Here is a 7515-nt window from a genome sequence, read left to right on the forward strand (position 1 = left end):
GGAATCATATAGTACTTATACTTTTGTGTCTTATTTAATATAATGTCCTCAAGTTTCAACGATTTTGTAGCATGTGTCAGAATTATCTTCCTTTTTAAGGCCAAATAATATTCCATTGTATTTATATACCACATTTTGTTTATCCATTTTTGCATTGACAAACACTTGGACTCCTTTCATCATTTGACTCTTGTAAGACATGCTACTGTGAACATGAGGATATAATTATCTCTTCAAGAGTCTACTTTAAATTCTTTTCAAAATTTCAGAAATGGAATTTTGCTACATCATATAATAATTCTATTTTTAATTTTTTTCAGAAGGTGCCAGAGGGAGGAAAACTAACTCTTTTCCTCTCACATCTTGGGGGCTCCACTCTCATGAACTAATTACTTCCCAAAGTTCCCACCTCTAAGTGCCATCACATAAGGGCTTCATGGTGTGAATTTTGAGAGACATAAACATTCAATCTTTAACATGAGAAAACTAATGTTATGAAGATCTCAGTTCCAAGTAACAGAAAACACAAAAAGAATAATTATACTTCAGTAATTACACTTCATTTATATTTATTTATCTAAATCTTCTTCTTTTACAAAGCCCCCACGTTGGCTTTCCCACTGACATTGTCATGAGGATTCAATAGTCATCTTCCTTTCACTTGTGGATTTCTTTCCCATTGTCATATGGTTCCTTGATTCAAATCCGTTCATCAAATATTTTTATTAATTACATTTTTATGTATGTATCACCTTTTTACTACATTATTAGATTCTTAAGAACAGAAACCATTCCATATATTTTCCCCTGATTTTTTACTTCTGTATGTAATATTGTTATTGATCAATGTGCATTTCACAGTTTGTTGCTAATAATATTTGACTAGTCCTAATGAAACCCTGTTGTTTTATAATATTTGCATGTAGTTTTAAAAAGGCCAGTCAATAGACTTAGTGTTTATGTTTAAAAGAGATTTACTAATTATCCTATGTCATTCCCCATATTGAAATTAGGAAACACAAGTGGTATTAATTCACTGATATTTAGAATTCTCATACCTACCAAGCCCAAGTTAGCTTAGTCATTTGCACAAATAAGAGACAAAATGTTTGCTTTCCAGAGATCTAGCTCAAGGTTCTAGTCACACTAAGTTGATCCCCATATTGAAGCTGTGCTTATTTTGCAGTTTTGGAATTTTCTACCTTTTTTAGATGCATCTTTTGCTGAAATGGTGTTTCTTAAGGCTTACTTTGTTGTGTGTTGAGATATACATGTTTGATTCTCTATTACGTTTCAGGCATTATACATTGGATAGGTTCTAAAGTTGAGTGACCCTGGACTGGGATACTGAAATACCAACTTGAAAAATCCCTAAATGAATTTTTAAGAATTTCAGTTTCCTAAAATGAAAAATGTACTCAACTTTGATAGGTTTTATTTTAATTACATGAAAAATGAGAATATTCCTAGCCATGGAATTCGAAAGATTCAAAAGGATAAAACATGTCGAATACTCATGAGAAAACCTATCATAAAATAAGCTCAAAATAAATATTAGTTATTTGTATTGTAATTATGAATTGTTTAAAATAACGTTTCTCAGGGGCACCTGGGTGGCTCAGTTGGTTAAGCAGCCGACTTCAGCTCAGGTTGTGATCTCAAGGTTCCTGAGTTCGAGCCCCGCGTTGGGCTCTGAGCTGACACGTCAGCTTCATATTCTGCGTCTGCCCCTCCCCTGCTCATGCTCTGTCTCTCCGTCTCTCAAAAATAAATATTTAAAAAATTAAAATAAATAAATAAAAATAATAAAAGTAAAATAACATTTCTCTAAATCTAGACTTCTATCTCTTGTGGATTGGATTGTATTCATATTTTGGGGGCCTTGGCTTTTTAAGTGAACAAAAATGATTTTACCAAGAAAATGAATGTCTGTAGTTTTGAAATACTACCAACACTACTAAGCTATTACTCCTACTACCCCCTCCCCCCCGGATCAGAACAACTTACTGTCCATGCAAAAGCAGAGATAATGTTTTGGAGAGAAGCAAGTAAAAGCTAACATGGGAACCACTGAGGTAGAGAGGATAGTTTACAGCAGCTGAGAACCCACCCTCATATAGGCTGTGGGCCAAATCAAGGGCTAAGTTCAGACATAGCAGAGGACACAAGGGGTGGAGATCACTCAGGGCTAAAAGTGGGAGAAACAGAAAATATGATCCTCATGAAATAATGATTATGAATTTATTTTAAATAAACGAATGCCTTTATTATGAATTTTAAGATTTATAAATGATATAAAGGAATTGTTATACTGTGTGATATATATGAAATCAAGGCAGAAACTATGAATTTGGAAAATATATCAACTTCTCAAGGATTATTTACTAATGAGGGTCTGTACTTCATAGGGGGCAAGGTATCTGAGTAAAGCAGAAAACCTCTAAAAACTGTTCCTTTTTAATAACTACAGACTAGGTTATCCCTCAAATAGTTCTATTAAGGAAGAATGAAAATGTATTTAATAATGGCAACATTTTACATCAACATATGTGTGAAATAATGGATTAGGATGCAGAATTTAACTTTAGCCTATTGAGCTACACCAATACATAGTAGATATCCTGACAGATTATTCAGAATATTAGATACACTCAACATAACAAAAAAGGGGGTATAACTTTTTACACATCCAGCCACATTAATATAAAACTCATTTTATAACTAATTATAATATTTCTGTCCTTACTGAAGTATCAAACATTTATGTTAAAATTTCAAAATCACTATGATTTAATCACATATAAATACAAAAATTTTCTTAACATACAGAGATTAAAAATACAACATTTCAAACTGAACTGGAAGCATATTTTAAGTATTCACTGAAAATTAGTAAGCCTTATTTCAGTGTAAAATCATCTTGCATTTTATTTAAATGCCATAAAATTTTTTTACTGTTTTCTACTGAGTTTTTGGATATTCAGATATTATTTTGCTATGAAGAGTGAAGAAATCAAAACAAGTTTTTAAAAAGTGATATAAAATAAAAAAGTTCTATTGGATTAGAGAAGAACTCTTGTGTAGTTGTAACTTCAACAATCACTTGGGATCAAACGCTAAATCCAAAAGGCAGCTGCACAGTACAGATGAACAATTTTGTTCTCCACAATTACCTTGATTGTAGATAATCTGATTTGGACTGCTGTGTGTGTGTGTGTGTGTGTGTGTGTGTGTGTATCTAATCTTATATAAGAGTTGATGCCTTTGGTGGCTGAATTAGGTCAAAATACAAAAGACAAAATAGATAATAAGTAAGAAACATTATCAAGATTTTAAATCCACAATTGTACTCTATTTCCCCAAACCCAGAGCTTTGATGAAAATTGTTTATTGCGTGGCTAAGTTCTTATCTGAAGACATCTTCTGGGCTTTGAAGATTTTATCATAGTCTTAGAAATAAAAAATTGAGCAAATTGCAGTGCTTTTCTGTAATTTTGTAAAACAGGGTGTTTCAAGATAAATTATACCAGTGGACTGTATCTGTCTTGTACCACAAAACACATGTAAAATACCTGTAATTTAGTCATTTCAAGGCATGCATGAAAAAGGTAATAAACACAAACACAGACATCCTAGTTTGCAGACATGCAGACTTCACAAGTTAGAAAGATCTCAGGCTTACTAAATATCAAAGATGAAATCTGTACTGCACACCAAACTACTGAAAATTGCCTTCAAATTTAAGGTGCAATTTATTTCAAATGGGGTAAAGTTGTAGCTGGAAGCATTGAAGCAGACAGCTACACCTAGATTGATTATTTTATATTTACAATACAAACCCATATACAAATATGTACAAACAGTATATGGCCCAAATTATGTTCTTTATTATTGAGTTTTTAATGACTTGAGAGTTCTAATAATTAATTAATATCACAAAGTTTTATTTTGAAGCATATTTTGGCCTTCAACACTTTGAAAAAATTTCCAGATTTTTTTTTAAGGTTTTTTGGGGTGCTTGAAAATTTTTATTTAGAATGAAATAATGTTAATGACATTAAATTATAAAACCATCTTGTTTCTTGTAGTAAACTCAGTTCAAAAATAAAATGTTATTTTATTATTAAAATAAGTATTTTTTCTTCCACTTGACTGATAGTAGCCATCCTACTCTCATTTCCTAAGAAATGTATACAACCCCAGGCAGAAAGGACATGAAAAGAAAAAAAAAATATATATATATATATATATACCTGTTCAAGAGACTAAATTAACTTGGCCTCTTCATTTACCTTGGTAAGTATGAGAATTCAAAGTATCAATATGATAATAGCACTTGCCCTACCTTTGCCAATTTAGGGAAAGGCATAGCATAATTAGTAAATTTCATCTTTCAGTAAAAAGTAAAAAGTTAAGAGTAATGTACATATAGGAGCAGAAGAGTTTTTACTCACAAAGTGACAATGATGGTAAACGGTGTAATTGGGTAGGTGATGGAAAACTTCTGGTTTGAGTCAATTTTATAGAGTACTTTCTGACATTGTGTATTCCTCTCGTGATCTTAGTTACTTCAAAGGCTCGCCCTTTCCTTAACAGCCTTGTGTTTATTTCAAAGGTTTTTATGGTAGCCTCAGGAAAGCTTTTCTTATACTTCCCTAGGCCAGCCCTCATGAGCTTGTGACCTGTGATGTCAGACAGGGTTTGCCATTCAAAAGGACCTTGTTCTTGGTTTAGTGTTGTCACTGGGTTGAAATTTTTGATAATATAATTGTTGAACTTGTGTTTGGAATTGTAAGTGAAATTCAGTGGGACAATGGGATAGGCAGATGAGCAGAGGAGATGCTCACATTATACATGTCTGTTGCGTTTCATGCTGTGTCATTTGCATAGAGTATTTGCAACACCAGCAGCACAAAATACCAGTGGACCCAGGAGTATGGGGGTTCAGTTAGGCTCAGAATACAAGCTAAGTGTGTTACACCTCCACTGAGTTTATGGGGGTGTGGACAAGAAAGCACCCTTTCTGTTATTCAAGCCAGAACTTGCTTTGAAAATGGAAAGACAGCAATGGCCTTCTAAAAACCCAGATAATGGAGGAACCCTGTCATTCTTTTTATCTATATTACTTCTCTATATTAGCCAATGCTTAAGTTGAAAATGATAACTTAGAAGTAAAGGGCAACATACAGTTCCTCTTTCGTTCAGTTTTTCCTTACTCATTGATAAAATGTGCATGTGTTGCGTGAAATAAAACCAAGGAATTATTTTCTACTAGCTTTTACACTGTTTCAGTAAGAGTGAAAGGCATACACAAGCACAACTAAGGAATATGAGTTGTGTAATTTTGGTGATTCTGTAATGAGTTAAACGTTCTTATGTTTACAGATAAAACTGGCATCACACAGTATAAAGACAAATGGTAAAATCCATGATAATCTTTTTAACTTTATTTTGTCTTTACTTACATTAAATAGCAAAATGTATTATGACAAGTTGAGAGAGAGTGTGTGGAAGAAAGAAAAGGCTTTATAGTTTAACACCTTTAATAGTAGTTTTTCATGGTTTTTTTGAACAAGAGAACTTGCATTTTTATTTTTCACTGGGTCCCATAAATTGATGTAGCTGCTTTGTATTTCTAAATATTTGAAAAATATGATTGAAGTGTTTCCTATCTGCATACAGTGGTACCAGAAACTTGGTATGAGGGATGGGAGGGCAAAGCATTTTACAAACACTTTATTGTATCTTCAGAAATCCTCACAAATATTCTTATGAGTTAGGTGGTAAGATCCCTGTTTGCCAGATAAAGAAAATGAGGCCCTATAGCATAAAAAAGGTAAAAGACAAAGTCATTATTTAATCTTCAGTCTGTCTAACTCTAATTCCCACACTCGCTCTACTGTTTTCAGTGATCATGTGGCAGGGTCCCCACCCTAAGGGGAAAAAAAAAAACATCTCAAGGCAAGGAGGCAAGTTGCTATTGTTGCTCTTGTTGCTATTCATATATGTGAGGACATCCCTCACGACCTTGTAACATGATACTACATTAATCAGACTTCATGTTTGTGTGTTACCATAAATGGGAGACAAAGAAGTAAAAATATATAAAAAATCACACCACGTGGTGTTCGGGGCTCAGTTCTTTGGGTATGAACCCTACACCATACAGAGCAACTCTGGCTGGAATAAAGTTGCTTCCTGGAAAGAAAAGCCTCGGTGTCACGACTCTGTGTGAGAATCCTGCTACAATCATATAATTAACCTTTTACTTTTAAAATTTTTTAAGTTTATTTATTTATTTTGAGAGAGAAAGTGAGCATGAGTCGGGGAGGGGCAAAAAGAGAGGGAGAGAGGGAGAATCCCAAGCAGGCTCCTCTGCATGGTCAGTGTGTAGCCCAGTACAGGGTTCGATCCCATTAACGGTGAGATCACAACCCGAGCCGAAACCAAGAGCCAGAGGCTTAACCGACTGAGCCACCCAGATGCCCCTATAATTAACCTTTTAAACTGGGACACTTCTCACAGTGAAATGGGATGATAATAGTAAATACTCTGGGATTATTGACATAAACTGATTTAGGAAGCAAATCAGGATGTGTGTTCTCTAACATTCTTCTTCAAATGTAAATGGCCATTGACCTGTCTTTTATGATTTCCAGTATACCCCGAGGATGGTAGATTTTGTTCAAGACTGGATAGGGACTTCATGATTATTTCCTCAATAAATATCCCTTTGTGGAATAGATGATAACTATCATACGGTTAAGATTTTTCTGGAAGTAAAACAATCAAGTTAAGTACGTGAAGAGGTTGAAAAATCAGGAAAAGATTACAGTTGTAGGATATTTTACTTTAGTTTTGTGCCTGATAGACTCCAGACATTATTTCAAAGAATATGGTTACTAAACAAATGGAAATCTTCAAGTGTTCAAAAGTTTTAGAGATTGTCATCACTTAGAAAGGTTGCCACAAGATTCTTTTCCTATGGGAGAGTCAACTCCTTTTGGTTACTATGCCCCAATAACACAAAGCCAAGTGCACACTTACAAACTAGCTCAGGAACTTAATCCACTATCCAATCTGCACTGGGCTGAGAAAGAAAACTTTTAGAGTGTTTATGATGCTTGGATCGTTAAGGAACAACTCACTTGTATTACTGTCCTGTTGTGAATTTTCTTTTTATTCAACTTTATATTTACTACTTTCAGACAGAAAGTGCCTTGTCTTATTCATCAGAATATATACATAGTAGTCAGTGAAAGTCTCAGAAAAAAATTCAGGACTAAATCAATATTTATAAATGAAATTAGCTATCAGAACATTTATGGAAGTATGAATATAATTCTAAGGTAGCTGTAAAGAACCTTCTTATGAAATAAAATTGTTTGGGGAAAGAGTTAAGATGCTTCCTTAGTATTAAAGATGTGATTTTCATGTTCCAGATGAGAGAGACAGAAGTTATATATTCTGCTAGACAGAGCTTGTAATATTTTAAAATTTTGAGCATTAAAAAAA

Source organism: Hyaena hyaena, unplaced genomic scaffold (genome assembly GCF_003009895.1).
Source record: "Hyaena hyaena isolate Hyena2069 unplaced genomic scaffold, ASM300989v1 scaffold_1477, whole genome shotgun sequence".
Classification (NCBI taxonomy): domain Eukaryota; kingdom Metazoa; phylum Chordata; class Mammalia; order Carnivora; family Hyaenidae; genus Hyaena; species Hyaena hyaena.